General features: G+C 45.0%; 1 protein-coding gene across 4 annotated transcripts in view; it reads right to left on the bottom strand.

Moving 5' to 3' along the window:
• Positions 1 to 21,386, bottom strand: part of nlgn1 (neuroligin 1) — a 268,080-nt gene that overhangs the window by 170,342 nt on the left and 76,352 nt on the right.

Genomic DNA, 21,386 nt, shown 5'->3' with positions numbered 1-21,386 from the left:
CTAGACAAATACACGTACACCCACAAAATAGACCCACAGCCGCACACAGGTGTTACTTGACGTATCTGATCTGTATCATGCAATCTGGCAGTGCATGGACACACACACACACACACATACAGATATGACAACACCCTGGCAATGCTTAAGCCCTCTCTCACTCGTGCATGCGCACAATCCAACACATACGATTCACATCAAATAGCCATCTACTGATGAGAAAATGACAAGTCTCGCTCTTTTCAACTTCTTTCATTGGCAGCAATAATTTATGCCTTCAGATATAGTTTGACATTCCAAAAATATTTTTTAAAAACGTTTCAACGAACGTCTGTCCATAAGGTTGATGCTGAAAAGTGTCTCTCTGTGAAAGTAGAATAATTCAATGAAGATTTCAATGGCTGTTGGTTTTAACGCCCATATCTGTGTGTGGAGTAGATAATGGAACATGAATCACTAGACGGGTTAGAGATGCTTTAAGTCAGAAGATAAGCCTGATGACTAATAATTCCTCCATCATTCAACATAGTTATTTTAGGCTGAAACTATTTATCTTCAGTGACTTTAAAGGGGAGGCTGGTCCTCACATATCATATTAGTCTGGAGCTCTCTTTTTTTAATTAGACAAGTAATTTGATAAGCAAGAGCTGACTTGTGCTTTCTATGTGCTGAATACGCATTAAGAAACAGAAACCGCTTCTTTCAAAATGTGAGATGTGTGAGAACCAGTGGACGTCCAGCGTCTGAGGATGTGTTTCCTGTTCATAAAGCACATTGCATACAGAGATCACTGTCACAGCAATACATGGGGGATGTGTTGGAAAGGTTCCCCCTGTAACCACCTGAAATGATCTCCATTGACACGATGTGAAGATGTCAATGTTATTATGTGTCAAGCTAGTAGTAGAATTATAGAGGTCAAAGTAACGTGTCGTAGTAAAACCATGGCCCAATGTGAGCCATCACAACCACAACTAAAGTAACTAGTGTGTAACATTAGTTAGCACATGCCACTTTAACTGCAATGCATCACTTTGTCGTCACTTGTCACTTTGTCACTTGTCTGTTGCTTGTTTGTTAGTGCACTTTATGCTTAATATTTTTCTTTTTTACTTTTTAATATTTAAAATGTTTTAACTTTATTCCCTTGTTTTATACTAACCCATAGCCTTAGCCTTATTCTACTAACCCATTGCATTAGCATTTCATTCCACTTTATTTTATTACTTGTGCACTGTTGTCATGTCTGTCTACTGTCGCGCACTAACCGCCAAGACAAATTCCTTGTATGTTTGACATATTTTGGCTAATAAATGATTCCTGATTCCTGATTGGCATTGTTTGATTCTAGAGGACTTTGTGTTGCTCTTTGAGCTTTGTTTCCGAGAAAAGGATCGTACCTTTCTGCATTAAAGACAACTTTTTTGGAAATGGGTATGTATCATCATCTTATCTAATATCTCATTTTCTACATACTATCAAGTTTCCTACATTGACATCATTTTGAAGTCAATGTTGATTGCCCAATATAACGGCTGAAGAATAATGAACAATGACACCGTTGACCTTTAGATTGGTTCTCTGAAAGCTTCGCTTTCGCTGTGCTATTCTGTCTGCCCGGTATGTAGGGCCTCCCTCTACGGCACAAATTAAGTTAATTAACTATCACTCAACTAAAACAGAAGGGGCCCTAAAGTAGTGCCAGGAGTACTGTCTGTGGAAAACAATAGATAAAGTGCTCGCCTTGTGAAATAAATATCCGACAGAGATACGGAAAACACAAAGAAAGATAAAAAAAACTAAAGCTACAACTTCTTTTTGGTTGGAGTGCGTTACGACTCAAAGAATGTGATTGATGTGAACCTCTCTGGGCTGCACATGTGCAGCTAATACTGTGGCATGTTGTTTGACTGAGGGTTAGTGGGGATCAGAGCAGAATTGACAGCTTCTATCTAACTCACACTGACAGAATACACACACTCATGGAGAGAGAGACATCATACAGCAGTCAGGTGTCAATTCCAAACTGCCCAGTGACAAGAGGCCCCCGACAGTGACCTCCACTCCCCTACCTGTCACTGTGTGTGTGTGTGTGTGTGTGTGTGTGTGTGTGTGTGTGTGTGTGTGTGTGTGTGTGTGTGTGTGTGCGTGCGCGTTTCCTGGTCTCAGCTGGCATCAGCTTTCCACAGTGATTTGGAACTTTTCATCTCTTTCTATCTAACATCGCTCTTTCTCTTCTCTTGTTTTTCATCATTCCTTGTTTTCTGACATCCGCTGGCCACAATGTAAGGCTCACCAGGGTTATATAACCCAATTCAACTAATATATCCATAACTGTCTATAATTTGGTTGACCATCCAATTTATTAAAATGAGTGGGCAGAATCTTAGAAACACCTCTGGATATTATGTAAGCTGAACTAAAAACAGGTTGTAACCTCATTTAACACAAAGCGTACAGCTTTCCACTTTGATAAGGCTTATAGTTAGGGCTGGCTCAGGTTAGCCCGGACCAGCCCTTAGATGATCTACCATAGGCCTACTGGGGGACTTCCTAGGACACAACCAGCTCCTCTCTCTCACCTTTTATAGGAATTCACATCTCATTAATGCGCATCGCTACTTTCGTCTCCTCCTGAGGTTTCTTCCTTTCTTTTCCCTGTTGAAGGTCTCCTTTTTGTGGAGCTTTTACTGTGCCGATGTGATGGTTTCACGAGTCTTATGTGTAAAGACTGTAAAGCCCTCTGAGGATAATTATTTTGAGCTATACAAAAGAAAATGAATTCATTTGAATGAAGGACGCTTCCAGGCCTTACATTTTTCATTATTTTTTCCTTAATTTCTGTCTCAATCATATGATGATATGCTTCTTCACTTTTACTATTGTAATCTATAGATTCTTTATCTTATTTCTTCATCTTCTTTCTATTCTATCTTTATCTTTTTTAATTTTATTACATGTGTTTACCTGATTCCCTTTCACATCCTGAATAAATCAAAAATATATCAAGCTTCTCTAAAAGGACTTTTGTTTTTCCCAAATATAGACACCACCGGTAAGTGACAGGGTGGGCTCCATGGTAGCTCTCAATTAATCCGGGTAGTGGTGGGTTTGTTAAGGGTTTGAAATTCCCTTTGCGTGTCTAAAATAATACAAAAGCATGTTTTCTCATATATTTGACTTAGTGATATAACACAAAATCTCAGTCTATAATCTATACTTTTATTAGGCAGTTGCTTGCCTACGTCCATCCATCTCTCCCTTCTACCTTCATAGCTTCATTCCTCATCCATCAGCATTGATTGCATACTGATGAAGAGGAGCTTTACGCGCGTTGATGCTTTGCAACTATCCGTGACTCAGAAACCATGGCAGAAAGGCTAACACACACACACACACTCACACACACACTCAGCCTCAGGCATTCCCTTGCTCCTGGATGAGGTAATTATTGCGAGGGGAGTCTTTGCATCGATCGCACATTCAGCACAAGGGCCACTGCTACATACCTATTGCTCCCTGCATGCATCAGTCAGGGTCTGCACGAGCATAGAAAGACATCGGCTAAATCAATCACAGATGCACATTAAAAAAGGGAATCTAACAGAGCGCACGAGTCAATGAGCCAAATAGGTAATCTACTACTGACCTTGGATAAAATCCCTACAGGCTGTAAACTTTAAATATAGAATCCATTCCCTGGGATAAAACTGTGAGTCTAATGCACTTCTGTAAAGCCTTCGATGAGGGGAGTCTGAGCAGTGAGAAAGTCTTTATGGTGGTGTGATCCTGGGGCTCATGTCTTAATATACTGCTTGTGTTGGGGGTGGCATTCACTGGAGCCCGTATAAGACTCATCTGTGAAGTATTGTCAAATATAATACAGCAAATATCAAAAAATATATAAGCAAAGAATGAAAAACAATATTTTATTCAAACAAAAAAAGTGAGTCAAAACTATATTACAACCCCAAAATACTTTTCATCCACTTATTTTCATTTTGAATACAGTAGTTCGACAGACGGTACGGTGGTGTGGTGGTTAGCACTGTCGCCTCACAGCAAGAAGGTCCTGGTTCCACTCCGCCCAGTGGCCTTTCTGTGTGGAGTCTGCATGTTCTCCCCATATCTGCGTGGGTTCTTTCCGGGTTCTCTTCTCCCACAGTTTAAAGACATGCTTTGGGGATCAGGTTAATTGGGGACTCTAAATTGCCCGTAGGTGTCTCTCGCCTGAAGTTGGCTGGGATAGACTCCACACAGGGAGTGTGCTTATCCTGCACACACTCCCTGTGTGCAGGATAAGCGGTTTGATGATGGATGGATGGATAGTTCAGCAGACACGCCATCCCCTTGTTTGTTTCCAGAGTGTCTTTGGACATCACCACATTCATATTGTCCATTCAATTTCATGCAGAGAAGCGCTGCTGCAAAGGCTATATCACAATATTGAATAAACAAAAGGGGGTAAGGTTAAGAATAGTTCACAGTTTACTCCCTTTGAATCCCATTAACTGTAAACTCACATCCTTTTCTACATTGTGTGGATAATATTCTATACAAACATCTTTTGGCCACTGGCAGGACTCTATATCCAACATATACAATGCTCATTGGTGAGCTTTATAGGTTACCTTTGGATATAACCAAGTCAGCTATTTCCTTTTCTATTGAATACATTATTTTGTTATATATTTTAAGGGTAGGGAATGTGTCCTTACCCCAAGTGAAGGAGTTAAAGTACCTGGGGGTCGGGGAATCGGAGCAGCGGGGGCAGTATTGCACTCCCTTTACCGCACCATTGTGATGAAAAGAGAGCTGAGCCGGAAGGCAAAGATCTCAATCTACCGGTCAATCTTCGTTCCTAAAATTTAAATTTAAACTTAATTATGTTAATTAATGCATTTGGATTGGAAGCCCATTCCTGCAGTGAAGAAAGGAGATAGAAAGCGAAATTATGAGATAAAACGTTGTCAAAACACAAAGGACACCTCTCTGTAGCCGTAGTGGAGCGTGGATGACAACCAGCTACAACCATCATTTACCATCATTACCGGCACATTAAGACCAATGCGTCCAGCTGGCAGACCGGTCCGTAGTGGTAGAATGAAGTCCGAATCTGTGAATATCTTGACAACTTTCAATACCGATTGATTTTTGGAAAATCTAAATAATGAGACAAGATATGCGCATGCTCCTCCATAGTTCGGTAAAGTTGGCATGATATTCACAGATTCAGACTGACGGACCGGTCTGCCAGCTGGACGCATTGCTCTTAATGTGCCGGCATCAACCCGATTTGCGCCCTCGAATTTTGACAGTGATTTGCTGCCATACCAAGGACACATGGACATGCGGCCATAGCGGAGGATTGATTAATGGATAGCCATGCTCTGCACTGACAGTAGAGTAGATGTCCGGCTGCTTGTGATACTAAACATCTGTCTCCTTAAAGCCTCCATTGCCTTACATCCACTAAGTGTACGCAGGCAGAAATAGTCCTATCATTAATTCACAAAGAGAGATGTAGAGAGAAAGTCCTGTCTACTTTCTACTTCCTACACCTGAAGTGCCCGCTGGACGGTCTGCTTTGAAAAGTTACAATTCCAACAGCAGAGAAAGCCTCAGGGACTAGTTGTAGCAGGATGGCCCAGCATACAAAGAGTGGTTCTTTGATATAAGAGGCCGCTATTTGCATCCCTACCATCTCCCAACGGTCGATGCTGGTTTCTTTAAACCGGAGCAAGAATCCTTTCCTAACCTTGACCAAGAGTTTCAGACTGACAAAAGGAACACTTTTAAAATACTTGAATTATCCTGCACTTTTTATTTTGTATCCATCTCATTTCCCCAACACATATTGTTTGGCCGTATCAATGTGTTTGCTGCCCAATTGTTCTTTAAAGAGGCGACTGTGAAACCATCTGTGCACGAGAGGACAGATTAATGCTGCCATTTATTCCGGCTGCGTGGAAGAGGTATCTGGGGAAGGACTAAAATATGTCAAGTAAATGGAAATAATGTGTCCTAACATAGATCATACGATTATGCAATCCTGAAAATGAGTGTGTGTGAGGGAGCAAATGATACATTAATATTCTAGATTATCGTCAGGCTCTTTGCCTGTAGCATGATCAAGAAAGATTAGGCAAGAGAGACACAGAGGATTGAGAACGATGCAGTTCACCACCATCAGCGGAACACAACCAAATGTGAAAAGAAAAGGTGTTATATAAATGAGTTTAAGAGCATCTGATTTTATTTCCATAAAAGATTATAACGGGAAAGACTAAAATGAATATGTTGCATATTTCCACTAAACTATATTAGTATCCATGCATGTCCAAAAATCTTATCACTACATAAAATAACCTTGAAACATAATTATAATTGTCATGCATAATATTATTATAATTGCCTTATGACAAAAAATAATTCTGTCTTGAGTTCACAGTGACCTTTGACTTCTAATCGGCAAATTGTAATCTTTTCATCCATGAGCCAAAGAGGACATTTCGGTCACTATTAAACCAAAATTCCTTTTCAGCGTTGGTGATAATACATAAGACAGTCGAGCAAGAAACAGGATGTGTCACCACGCAGAGGAGGCATGGAAACGGAAAGCCCTCTAGGACGTATCTGGGTAAGTCTGCGATGTTTCATTCGGGCAAGACCTTCCGAGAGACCTCACCTCAAACACAAGCACAGAGACCCAGCAAACAACCCAGGTAGCCAGTAGACTCGGCCGTATTGCGGCTGAGTGTCGGCTAGCTCGGCTGTGTTCCGGCTCGATGCGGCCAGATGTGAGCCAGCTTTGGCCCATTTCATTCATGCTATATCTGGCCCAGGTGTAGCTGTTACAGACATGATCCTATTCTGGCTCAGACATGGCCACCGGGTTAATTGCCAACCAGCACTAAAACAAGTTCTGGCCTGTTGATGGCTGCCAGGCCTGGACCAAATCTGGCATGATAGCCACAGGCCTAAACTGGTTGAGACAGGCTGCGGCCCATTGATGGCTGCAGAATCTGGGCCCAATCTGGCCCAATAACATAACTCAAAGTTGTCTTTCCCATATAAACCTACACACCCTCTGTCTCTTGTGTCACTTGTCGCGTCATTGTCTTTTGCCACGCTTGTTCTTGTCTTTCGTCCTGGATCTCTGTAGTTTTTTGCCTATGTGCTTTTGCCCCCGGTTCCTGTGTTTTTGACCTTTTTGACTATTAAAGTGTTTTGTTTGGAGAAGTCTGCATTTGAGTCCTGCCTTCCACCCCCCAACCCTGACAGAATGACGCGACCAAGAGACTCAGCAGACCCGCTGCCAGACTACGGCCCGGACTACTTGGACGTAAGAAGTCCCTTCTGGCAGCGGGAAAACGAATTTTGTTTTTGGTCCCAGGAGCTATCAGCTCGCCTGCCTCGAGCTCCGGGACCTCCTTAACCCAAGGAGGAGCAAGCGGAAGAAGCGCTCTCCCGTTCCCGCTGGGCCGCCGCAGCGCTCTCCCGTTCCCGCTGGGCCGCCGCAGCGCTCTCCCGTTCCCCGACTCTCGGCTCCGACCCCGACTCGGCCAGTCCCCGCTCCGAGACTCTCGGCTCCGACCCCGACTCGGCCAGTCCCCGCTCCGAGACTCTCGGCCCCGACCCCGACTCGGCCAGTCCCCGCTCCGAGACTCTCGGCCCCGACCCCGACTCGGCCAGTCCCCGCTCCGAGACTCTCGGCCCCGACCCCGACTCGGCCAGTCCCCGCTCCGAGACTCTCGGCTCCGACCCCGACTCGGCCAGTCCCCGCTCCGAGACTCTCGGCTCCGACCCCGACTCGGCCAGTCCCCGCTCCGAGACTCTCGGCCCCGACCCCGACTCGGCCAGTCCCCGCTCCGAGAATCATGGCCCCGACGCCCCCAGTCCCCGCTCCGAGAATCATGGCCCCGACGCCCCCAGTCCCCGCTCCGAGAATCATGGCCCCGACGCCCCCAGTCCCCGCTCCGAGAATCATGGCCCCGACGCCCCTAGTCCCCGCTCCGAGAATCATGGCCCCGACTCGGCCAGTCCCCGCTCCGAGAATCATGGCCCCGACGCCCCCAGTCCCCGCTCCGAGAATCATGGCCCCGACGCCCCCAGTCCCCGCTCCGAGAATCATGGCCCCGACGCCCCCAGTCCCCGCTCCGAGAATCATGGCCCCGACGCCCCCAGTCCCCGCTCCGAGAATCATGGCCCCGACGCCCCCAGTCCCCGCTCCGAGAATCATGGCCCCGACGCCCCCAGTCCCCGCTCCGAGAATCATGGCCCCGACGCCCCCAGTCCCCGCTCCGAGAATCATGGCCCCGACGCCCCCAGTCCCCGCTCCGAGAATCATGGCCCCGACGCCCCCAGTCCCCGCTCCGAGACTCATGGCCCCGACGCCCCCAGTCCCCGCTCCGAGACTCAGATTCCCTCCCTCCCGCCCTCCCGTTGGTAATTTGAGGGCCGTCTGGGATCCGGCCCTTAAGGGGGGGGCTATGGGGTGGGTTATGGGGGGGGCTGAGCCGCCGACTGCGGAGGTGTTCCGTGTCCCCGAGCCGACGACGACTGCGGACGTGTTCCGTGTCCCCGAGCTGGAGCCGCCGCCGCCGACTGCTGCGGACGTGTTCCGTGTCCCCGAGCTGGAGCCGCCGCCGCCGACTGCTGCGGACGTGTTCCGTGTCCCCGAGCTGGAGCCGCCGCCGCCGACTGCTCCGGACGTGTTCCGTGTCCCCGAGCTGGAGCCGCCGCCGACTGCTGCGGACGTGTTCCGTGTCCCCGAGCTGGAGCGGCCGCCGACTACTGCTGACGTGTTCCGTGTCCCCGAACTCGAGCCGCCGCCGACCCCCCCGGAGGGTTCCCGTGTCCCCGAGCCTGCCATGCCAGAGACGTTCCGGAGCCGGCCAAATGACCGTCCGCCGGGCCGACCACCGGAGGCTCCCCGGCAGTGTGCCTATCCGCCAGGCCGACCCCCAGAGGCTCCCCGGTCGCCGGGCCGCCCGCCAGAGTTTCCTGGGTGGCCCGACCATTGTCTCTGGTTTCCCTCCCCCCCACCCCTTGTTTCGCTCTAGTGTGAGCCGCCTGGAAGTCGGCCCTTAAGGGGGGGTACTGTCACGGTGTGGTTCACTTCATGTTATATTTTGTAGTTTTCTGCCACTTGTGTCCCCGGGTAACTTCACTTCCTGCCTTGTCCCGTTGTCCCCTGTGATTGTCTAATAGTTTCCACCTGTGTCCAATCACCTGCACCTCCCTAGTGTATTTAAGCCGTGTGTCTCTTGTGTCATTGTCTTTTGCCACGCTTGTTCTTGTCTTTCGTCCTGGATCTCTGTAGTTTTTTGCCTATGTGCTTTTGCCCCCGGTTCCTGTGTTTTTGACCTTTTTGACTATTAAAGTGTTTTGTTTGGAGAAGTCTGCATTTGAGTCCTGCCTTCCACCCCCCAACCCTGACACCCTCAACCGACAACTGGCTTCGTAAATGTTTTAAAAAGAAAAAGCCTTGGGTCTTGTATAAATAGGAACAGACCTCGTGCTCGCACTTTCTTTTCATTCTCCACCAGGGTCTTTTTGGTAAGTATTTGATTAATACGTGATTAATGTGTGAGATGAATGCAATACAATATTTTAATCCCCGTTACAAGGGTCATCTTTGTTTACTTACGGCAAACCGGAAGTAAACCAAGATGACCCCGGAAACGTAACCGCCGCTGGCTGTCAGTTACCTTTGATCGCAGAGTCCGAGGCGGTAGTTGGAGATGGAGAGCTTTTTGAAAGGAAACCAAACAGAGGGGCGACATACAGCAGAGGTATTCCCCCACGTGTCAAACAGAACAGGATGAGTGGCGAACGGACCACGTTACGCACTGAGGCTAAGCTAATTGCAAGGCTAAGCTAGCTAGCCTGCGCTACACACGGTCTGAAGAGTACCACCACCATTTTAATTTAATGTCAATATTTGTTTTTCTTTACAGATGTTTGTGGAAAGAGAGGACAGACAGTTAACACAGACCTGCTCCAAATGGCATAACCTTCTGAGCTTATGCTATAAAAATAAAAAATAATATAAAAAAAGTGTATGTGCTGAATGCATGTTACTAAATACATTTGACTGATTTTCAGTGGAGGCCTTTATCAGTGGGTATAACATTAAACAAAAACTGTTACTTAAATAAGGCATTTATATTCAAACTAAAACATGGGAATAGGAGTTTTGTCAAACAAAGACCTTTGGAAGCAGTTACACTGGCTGTTAACCTTTACATGTAATCTCCCTCAAATCCACCTCTGAGGTGGGATCAGGGGAATCCTGATTTTTAGGCTCAAACTGATCCAGATGTCCCACTAAAGTTTTGAAATACTCAACAGCTTTTTATCCGGATCAAAAGGCAGGATTGGATTCCCGAATCTGATTTTGAAACTTCAGGATCAGATTTCCTTTGAAATACCAGTTTTTAGAATCTGATCAGGATTTAATCCAATCCAGGAGGATTAATCCGGTCTGCTGCACTTGGCGCGTTCTCTGATGAATGAGGGGATCCAGACTACCTTGACTACAACACCCTGCTTCTTTTGCATTACCTGTTTTCATTTCTTTTCAGATCCTTCTGAATAAATTAGACACGCGCATAAAACCTATTTAACATAGTAGATAAATAGGTCGATCGCCGTGGCAGTGCCGGTAGATTGCTTGCCATTGGAAAATAAATCACTTTGGGCCACTACTCAAGCGCGGTCGGCTGCGGGAGCTAATGGAAAACCTGCTAGTGCTAGTTAGTGATCCTTGCTTTGTGACGGACACATTTAATGTCTTTCAAAAGTAACCCTGGCTGACTCCAATCACTCAAGTCATCTGAGTAGTGACCAAGAATGTGTGGAATGGTTATGACGGTTCCCTCCTTCTGACAGATGAGAGGCTCATTGTTTTTTTCATATATATTCATTTTGCGCTATTGTTCCGTTGGTTGGGGGGATGTAGATCGCTGTAGATTATGATGGTCACATTTAAATAAAATTGAGTAAACATGAAAACGTAATGCTTTAGCCAGTCCCATTTTTAATAAACTAATTCAGGGAGTATATTCGATTTATATGATGCCTTTATATATGTATTGTATAATGATGTATAGAGTGTTATAACAATGGTTATTAATTTAATTGCATTTAACCCTCTTTCTATATAGCCATATACTCAGACTCTGTTGAATGTAGAGGTCATTCCACTGGCAAAGGATCAGACGAGTCCGTATCATTCATCCTTGGGACTTAACTGACTGGGAAATTGCTATAATGATTATGTATCATATGTGTATGGAACGTCATGTAACCTAAAGCCATTTCCATGATGATGTCATGTGAATTGTGTGTTTCAATTCTTAATTGATGTCCTACTTAACCTCAAAGGTTTCCATATTGGATGTATTCTCTCTACATTTGCATCTGCTTTTGCTATAAACCCCCAAAACAAGAGTGAGCTGACACTGGATTACGGCTATAACCGGGCTGGATACAAGAAGTTGATGTAATTAATGTGATGTCACCCCACACACTACGGTTTAGCTGTCGGCGTGGTGACATAAAAACGGAGAAATGCTTTTCACTCAATAGCAATTTATGTTGGTGGTGGCAAACAAACATGCAGAAACATTAGCATAACAAGGTTAGAGCTACAACTCATGGAGGCTTCATTCCAAGAGCTGCTGTGAACACATGAATGCCACGTTCTAAAGAAATTGATCACTTGTAGTTCTTAGTAGCCTAGAACAATCGTGTCTTGTTGTCCATTGTCGTACAGTCTGCTGTTATGCACCAACCAAGTCAGATTCCTTGAATGTCTGACATATTATGGCGATAAATGTTTCCTGATTCATGATCTCCAGGCTGAGGCTGCTGGAGACATGATGCATGTGAGGACTCGACTCCAACGTCCCTCTCACCTTGTGTCTCGCATCTAGCATTCATCTAATCACAGTATTCCTACCCAAGCCACTCCTATTGTGCAAATAATTCAATTTGTACATTGCTTTACAGTTTTCTCTCCTTCTATTGCTTGCTGATGTAACAAACGCCCACAATGTCAATGCTTGAAAGTCAGTTGGAATAGGAAAGAGACCTGGGAGGTGCAACATGAGGGAGAAAGATGAGAGTTTGGAAAAAATGAATAAAAATACACTTTTAATGAGCCCTTCGTATCATTGATTTTGTCAGCCTTCTACAGGACTTGTCCCGCGATCAAGTTTCTGACTTATCAAAGAAGAGACTAGCAGCAGACATCTTGGCTAAGGTCTTACATAGGAGGTTATTAGTCAGATGTCCTTCCCAGGAAGGACCTGTGTGGGAGCATTAGGCCTTAGTTAAACATCAAAAGGAGCAGATCAAACAGAGAGCACATCATGTACTGTAATGATTCTGCCAGCATTCAAGGGCATTTCCACACCCACTTGATTTAGAGCAGTTATTTCCAGTGGTTCCTCTCTCTATCTGGTCCATGTACCCAAATGAAGACAGTTAGTGGAGACAGACGTAGTCCATGGATACAGCTGCATATAAACCGATGAAGCATTGCCTGTGTGTGTTAGGTTTCAACTGAAATTGCGCTATTGTTGTCATTTTCGATGATGACTGTTGGTCATTGTGATCTCACAGAAACACAAGAAATGATCACATGGGGGAACACAACGTGTTAAAATGACAATGGAAAAAAATAGTTGCCACAAAACTACTCGCTTGATTCGGGAAAGAAAATATGAAATGAAGCTTGGCGTAACAAGCTGAACAAGCCTTTGCAGCTCCCCGTGTCAGCTGATTGGGGGGTGTGGCTCGCTGAGTACTAGCCAACCAGACATAGGCTGGTTGGCTAGTTCACCGTTTACGTGTGAACTAGCCAACTAGCCGGCTGGTTCACCGTTTACGTGAACCAATGGCATTGGTCAAACTTTAACAACTGTTCTCCTCTCTGCTGCTGTCAAGTCAAGTCAAGTCATTTTATTTTGTATAGCCCAGAATCGCAAATTACAAATTTGCCTCAGAGGGCTTTACAGTCTGTACACATACGACATCCTCTGCCCCGAAACCCACCATCGGCACAGGAAAAACTCCCCAAAAAATGAAAAAACCCTTACAAGAGGGAAAAAAGGGAAGAAACCTTAGGGAGAACGTCAGAGGAGGGATCCCACTCCCGGGATGGACAGACTACAATGGATGCCATGTGTACAGAATGAACAATGTATAATACATGCAATTCCTATGACAGAAATGATTCAAGTAATTGTGAGTAGTAAGCCAGGCGCACAGCAGGACCACTGTAGAGGCAACCACCATCAGATAGAACCACCATCCACAGAATCCTGTGGGGAGGGAGAGCACAGAGATTTTAGGAGAGGGTAATGTTGGTTTATGAGTAAAGTAATATGATTAATATCTAAAATAATGATGATGATGATGATGATGGCAGCAGCAGGCGTCAGCATGGCCACGGTAGGTGTCAGGACCAGGGTCCCGAAGGAACCACGATCTATGGAGACCTGATAGGGGCGAAAGCCCCTATCAGGTGTCATTTCAGCAAGCACCAGAGGCGACCCTCCTCCACCCTCCTACACCCCCCACGCCTCCAATCAGCAGTAAAACACCGTGTATCATATTATTGGAACAACTACCACCACCCGTGTCTGGACAAGCAGGGCATCGCCTGGCTGGTCCTACGGCAGGATGGAGTCCAAGCCCCAAAGACTTTGCACTATTTGTTTAATACATCATTGTTCAATTTAAGAGGTCTCCTACTATTGTTTCTTTGATGACTTAGACAAGCTACATAATCCAAAACTACTGAGGGTTACAAAGAACAGTTTAATGAGTGAAATGTCTAGGTTTTGTAATATTTATAATATTGTTTGTTTTGATGACGTGATTCATTTCATGTTAAATCACAGTTTCTTTTACCAGATGTTTGGTAAGGAGTTTTGCGTGTTTGAAGGAAGGCAGTCCCTTAAACGGGTCATGTAGGCGAGTCTATGACTCGAAGAGGAAATCTGTGAATAGAAGGATAGAACACAGGACCTTCTCACTATGAAACAACACACTCACATTCATAAAACCGAGTACACCTTTGCTCTGTGTACCAATGTACAGGGATTTCCAGTGGACTGTTAGATTGCACAAAAATATGCAAACAAGACTAAAAGTCTACAAAGTGATGGACGAATTCCAAAAGAAGGATTTGGTCCACAGTCTGCAACGTGTGAAATTATGATTCACAAACGATGTTGCAAACACAACCACCAGGCTTTGCTGCTGAGTTCATATCCTCTTATTTTGTGCCGTGACAGTAATTATCAATGTGGCAAAGTATTCATATTGCCTTTGAGCCAATAACACTAAGCAGAGCAATCAAGAGAGAAAAATAGAACTAGCGTGCATACAAACTGTGCAATCTATGAATTCAAATGAGCCAGAGAGAAGACGTGTTTGGGAGTCAATACGCCATGATCACTCAGAAATCTGGTCATTTCAGCCCTTAATAGTGCCCTGTAGTTACCAACTACTCTCTGAAGATGTTACTCATTTCCCTCTTCCAACATGTGGCCATTTCTTTTTGGATCTTTGTGAATTTTATTGTTTTTGCAATGGCTTCGTGCCATTCTCATTAAAATCCATGCAGATAGAAACAAAGCGCTTTAAAGGATTGCACCGTCTCTTTTCGTCTTGTTCTGCAGGTTAAGCTGTAGCAAAAGCCCAACAATCCTCCCTCAGTATTTAGCTTTAAATAACAAGGTTCACCTGGTTATTGAAAGACCTCTCTAGCTCATAGTTTCTAACCAATTACCAACGCTGTTTCTCCAGCTCATGAGTTGTAAAAGCAACACTGCTGCCATTGTCGTGACGTGACGCATGTTCGGGTACAGAGCGTTGGCCCGAGTGGTTGGTAGTCACTGAGCAGTCTCCGTATGTCAGGATGTGTCAACACTGCATGTGTCACATCTAAAGAGAATGTCAGATCTAAAGTGTGTTTCCATTCTTTTCTTTTGTTAACTGACTCATTTTGACCGACACTGCTAATAAGCCAGTGACCGGTCCATTTATCAGGGAGTCAAGCTGTTTCTGAGCCCGGGCCTGCTCTACTCACACGGGGACACTTGTCAGCTCTGCTCTGTGTTCACCCACTGCTCTGTGAAATACGCCATGACAGGAACTGCAGAGGTTTAAAACCCGAGTTTGTGACCCTACTTGAACACGAAAGGAATATGGATTTTGACTTCAGGCTGTGAGGCACGAAAATATGTTTGTGTTACGCCACATGAGGAAGGGCTCCATTAGCGGAATGTGTTGAAATTATGCAATTTGATGCTCTAACCATGTTTATATTGCAGTTTCTCTTCCAACCATTTAGATTCTGTTTTTTCACTTAACGTTGCGTGGTATTGTCGGATACTTTGCACAACAAAATAATGTCCAGCTTTTGCAATTATTTGACTGCACTATCCGCAGTTCAATGGGATGAAGTGAGAATCTCAAGGACTATTATGCTATCAAAGCCAATCTAAATGTCCGGTAAGGATGTTGTGGTGATGAAATGCCAACGCAGTGCAGAGCGCTGCCTGCCCTGTGAGCCGAGGAGGCCCAGCTCCTGCTTCGACGTGGAATTACACGCGGTACACTGTGTAGTAACCTTATATAGTGGGCAGTTAATAGTAATGCCTTTCTTAATAAATTAAGTTTATCTATTTGTTACCATCGTTGTTGTGTATGAAATCCACAATTTCTTTTGTTCTTTGGATCATAATTTCAATAAAATTAATACCTGTCCACCTTGGAGCTTCGCTGATGGCATCTGTCCGGCAACCCAAGCCCCAGATCCACGGTTCCACTATTGCAGGTGCTCGTTGAAACCTGGATAACGCTGTGGGCTTAATGAGATCGTCGAAGCTTGCCAAAGAATAGGGAAAATGTTGTCTCTGTCCAGGACGTATCCTGTCTCACGGCCGATGCTGGCCAACGTCCAAGAAATGTAAGAAACATCAAATCAATTATCCATTTTGGAAAAAGTCAACTTTCTTGCGCTACTACTACAATGAATTATGATCTGGTTTTACTACGACAACTGAAATCAATATAATAAATATAGTTGTCTGTGTGGTTGTTATTATGTGATTACTCTCCATGTTATTGATTTTCATAAACAAAACTGTCCTCTTTAGAATCCCATGTCGACACGACTCTGCCTGTTGTATGCTACACGTAAAAGCTCACTTTACCTTCTTCAAAACCCTTATTTTGAAGTAGTGCTTCCTTGAATAGACATTCTGCAGCCAAAGCAGTACAAGTGTATCAGACATGCACACATTGAATGTGCCTTGGCAGGCTGAGCTGCCATGACGACCAGAAGCTGCATTTTATGGTCCAAACGGCTTCTCCCCCGCTGTGTATACATGACGTAAAGGAGATCTTAAAAAAGAAGCCCTGGGCTTCGTGGTGACAAAACCAATTAGCTGGAAAGCCACGTACATGCAGCTGCTGCGATGGAATGAATCCCAGCTCATTTAACGCTGTCAAAGCGCTCTGCCTCCTTTCTTTCTCAATAGTACAACATCAGAGAAAGGTCAAGTAAAACAAGCAAATCTGCTCGGATTCAGTTACTAGAGACATGTCTTTAAAAGGCAATTGACTAATACTCATATTTTATCCCAATGCTTACGTTCCAACCATTAACTTTGACTATTTGGAAACTATAAACACCCATTAAGGTAGCCTTTTCAGCAGTAACATGTCTGCGTAATAACCCTGGTTTATTTGCCAAAAGAATTGTGACATTGAGCATGTTGCAAGTATTCATTCTTTACCATGGACATTTTGCTGGTTATTATGAACATATTCCCTTTGAGCGTGCTGCTTTCACAACATTGGCTGCATAACAAACATTAGGCAGATCTATTATATATGTTTTTGGAGGCAGCACACTCACACACACACACATTTTCCCTACACACACTTCTGTATACCATCACACTTAGTGGAAAGCATATTCACCAATATGTGTCATACTTAATGTGTATGTAAATTCCATTCAACATGACTCTTCCACAAATAGAAATAGTACATGTTCATGAATATGAAATGCCACTAAATGTCACCAACATGGCTGGCTTTTAAACATTTAACGGTGTGTGTGTGTGTGTGTGTGTGTTTGATTGGAGGGGCTCTATGGGGATCGTACTATCCGCTCTGGACCCCAGGAGGCGACAATATCAATGAGGACGTGGCGGGGAGGAGCGCATTAGACATAAGGTAGGTCTACACTCATGCTGTGGAATTATTTACACACGCAGGCCTCACAAGTCAACCTCAACACAGTGAAACAACGTCCCACACAACGAGGACTGTGCAAGGTGCTGCATTCCTGATCCAAAGTCTTGGTCCCCACATGGCTCTTAATCCACACCAGATAAACATTGTAGTTTCCACATATTAGGACTCATTCACCGACAGGCACACACAACTCAATTCAATTCACTTCATTGTATTTAAGGGAGTGAGTGAGATGTGTTTATCCAAAGGCCTCTGACATGAAACATTTCAGACCCCTCGTCTCGGCCACTAAAACCAGCCTGGTGCACAAAAGGTCAAGTGTGTCTAATTAGCTCTGTGAGGTTCATGTGACTAACTCAACAACACAACTCCATGGCGCTAATTGCCACTGGCAAATAAAGAGATGCCATATTGACAACTGGAGAGTGGGAGAGAAGGAGACATGCTGCTACTTGCAATGCCGTTGACAGTCTTTCCAATAGACTCCCTACCTCTTCCAATTATTGACTGAGAATATTCTTCATCCCCACAATCCTCCTGCTTATACATCATTACCTGCAGGGATCAATCACTGATTATCAAATGAAGCATCCATTAACGCTGAAGGGTGATTCCATACTGGGCGACGGCCAGCGAGCGGCCGCGCTGCTGTTTCATATGCAGAAGCACAAGCTCTCTTTTCTTTTTTGAAGAGAAATCGCTCCACTTTTCTTGAGCTGACAGGTGTCAGCAGGTGAGAAAGGGAAACACGGGAGCAGACACACACACACACACACACACACAACCCAGCAACCACTTCCCCACATATATTCATAAGCTCGCACATTCACACTTACACTTCGTACTCTCAGCCACTTCTTCCCAGCTCACGCTATGTGACTTTCTTCTTCTAATCCAATCTGCCGGATCTCCTTTGTCCCTGATTCAAAGATTCATCTCGTCCAATCTTCCTGTGAGACAGAATACTCCCGTCCGCCGTTTGGCAGGACTGGTGTCAAAATCATGCAATTGTTTGTTTAAAGCTAAGCAGCCTTGCAAATATCCCACAAGCCTCTCCACTCTTTCACTTCCATGACTTAAACGCTTCCACCAACACTGTCTATGCGAGTGTTCCCTAATCTAGTGCCTCGATCAGCACGACATCTTTTGTACTGTAATACTTGGGGAGTTACGGTGTAGCGACCATGTTTTACTCCCCTTTTATTAACAACTGCAACAATCAATCAAATAGGACACAAGTGTCCTCATTTACAAAAGGACTCGTCAGACAGCATGAGAGACGGTTGCAGGGTACCAGTGACAGGCACAGCTTTAAACACGCGCTTAGTGGTGCCAGCTGGAACAAAACCACTTGGTTACGTTTAGGAGATTTTTTGATGGCTTTTATTTTACTTGGATTTAACATCACTACAAACACTAGAGGTGGTGGTCGTCAGAGAATAAGAGGCTTCTGAAAACGTGCTTGGAGAGATAACTTTTGTTTAACCACAACCGAGTTGACTGAAAGGTTTTGGTACGTTCTGTACGACAGTTCAGCTGACAGCGTTCACACCGGTCAACCCAAGGTTAGTTAGAAGTTAGTAAGAGTGATCCCTGGTCTTGGCCAAAGTGACCATACATTGAGTCTTGGACCCTTTTCAAACATGCAGGGTTGTTTTTCACGTGATGGAAGTCAAGTGGCTCAAAGTCACGATTCTAAGAGTCAAGATAAAGGGACTGAGTTAAGGACAGAATAGAAGGGAGGTGGTTTGTTCACATTGTGTGCACAGTCTTCTATCACACAGCCCACTGAGGTGTCCGTCCTCTCACACACGTACGATTACAGCGAGGAGGTGGGTGTCATCTCTCAGTTGAGATGCCAACTGACAGTATTTACTCTTCCTCTTACATAACAATGTAGCATTCATTAATGATGACTGCGGCTCTGAGAGATGCTCCTAGGAATTATGGTGGAACGCTGCAGTCGCTCCACTGCTCAGGGAGCACGCAGCAGATTCAGGGGGATTCGGGCTGGGACTGCTGTCATCTCAAACGCTGTCGTTTTAAAATTCCCTTCACGCTCTTCATGTATCGGTCGAGCCGTGTCTTCATTTTCACTCGTATCCCCCGGTTTCCTTCTTTCTTTCTATTGTTTTTGCAGAATGTGTGTTTGCCTTCTTCCTCAACAGAGAGCCGTTGATCAGATTCCTCCACAAAAGGTTTCTCAGTATTTTCTCTGATGCTGACAGGTGTGTACAAGTGTGTATGTCCAATTGTCATCTGAAGAACAGTCCATTGTTGTGTCTCGGCTCCAGGACATTAAGCTGGAAGTGCTGCTTTTTATCTTTTGGGGTGATTAGTCCATAAACAGTGATAGATTTATAGCCCATTTATTCTCAGAATTTTACGAAAATGCATATGTATGATGATAAACATGAAAAACAACTGTGACGGCCCCGCTCTCTGAATCACGGACAGTATGCTATTTGTCCGCAAAGAGCAGATGGCCTGATGCAGAGAACAGGGAGGAGCATGAAACCCCTGTAGGTGGGGTTTCTCCCGACTACTTTGGCTTCCTTCGGTTCTGCTGCACCTACACTTCCTTAAGCACGCATGCACGAGACATCGCTAATGTTACATGCACGAGATGTCACTGATCTTACTGACTTCCACATCCCACAACGGTAACTATTTCTTCAAGTGCAAATAAACGTATGATTAACACCGTTGTCTTTGCCGTATTTGTCACTGCCTAAGAGCCACGTTGTGACACCAACACATTCTCACTCCCAGACAATCAGATATTGCAGGGTTTTGATTGGAAACTATGTTGCTCATTTTTCTCATCTGGGATTAGTTTAGGACATGTCAGGATGTTGAGTCTGCTGTGCGTGTTACATGCACAGTGTTTCTTATGGCGGCAAATCACTGTCACAATTCGAGAGTGCAAATCAGGTTGATGCGCGCGCGTAAATCAAACATCCGCGAGCTAAAGTCCTTCTCGCGTGAGATATCTGCTCGCTCGCGGAACGTGAACTTCGTTGGTCGCGAGGTGAATCTCTGCTCGCGCTCGAAGGTGTTTTCTACGCACTTACTGTTGTTCTTTCTGACAGTAGGGGGGCGGAGCCAGTCACCATGGTCTCTACACCTGATTGGTTACAAACCCCGTCTTTGGATTGGCCGGAGTGATGCATTCACACAACTATAGAAGCCCATTTCTGCACTAAATTATGAGATGAAACGTTGTCAAAACACAAAGGACACCTCTCTGTAGCCGTAGTGGAGCGTAGATGACAACCAGCTACAACCATCATTTACCATCATTACCGGCACATTAAGACCAATGCGTCCAGCTGGCAGACCGGTCCGTCAGTCTGAATCTGTGAATATCTAATAACTTTACCGAACTATGGAGGAGCCTGCGCATATCTTACCTCATTATTTAGATGTTTGATTTATGCTCGCGCATCAACCTGATTTGCGCTCTCGAATTTTAATTTTAGTTTGTCAAGATGTCGCCAATAGCCAAAACTAACATGAGACAGAGCATGCGCGGTGTCCACAAGATGACCATTCTAGGTGAAATAAACCACAAGCCTGACTGCACCACGAGATCCATCTAGTCAGGGAGGATCTCACAGAGGCTACACGTAGGAAGGAGGAAACCTATGCATACTATTGACTTTGTTTTCAGGGTACTGCAGATGTCTAGATCCACACATATGTGAAACCAACTCCATACCAATCAGCTTCAGCTTCATCTCTGCTCCTCTGGGAGCTCTGCAGCTGACGTGAAAAAGGAGGTGAGCGCTGAAGAGACCAGTAAGCCCAGAAAGGGGCCTCCTCGCCAAGGGAGAAGCGTTCAAAGGGCTTGATGCTCGCCCCGACGGGACCAGCAACCACAGCTCATTTGCCAATGCAATTCTATTTTCACATCATTTCAATTTCAAAGAGCCTTCTGGTTGCATTAGCATTTGGCGTGAAAAAAAGAAGAGTTACTGAAGAGGTGAAAAAAGAAGGAAGAAAGAAGGGGTGGTTGAAAGAAAAGAGCAATGAGGGTGTACTTTGTGCTGCCACGGGTCCTTTGACTTCCCTAAAAGGGCTTCTAGGTGTTTATA

Source organism: Gasterosteus aculeatus, chromosome 8 (genome assembly GCF_964276395.1).
Source record: "Gasterosteus aculeatus chromosome 8, fGasAcu3.hap1.1, whole genome shotgun sequence".
NCBI classification, from domain to species: Eukaryota; Metazoa; Chordata; class Actinopteri; order Perciformes; family Gasterosteidae; genus Gasterosteus; species Gasterosteus aculeatus.
Note: the sequence above shows the minus strand (reverse complement) of the source record. Positions and strands in the feature narration are given on the sequence as shown.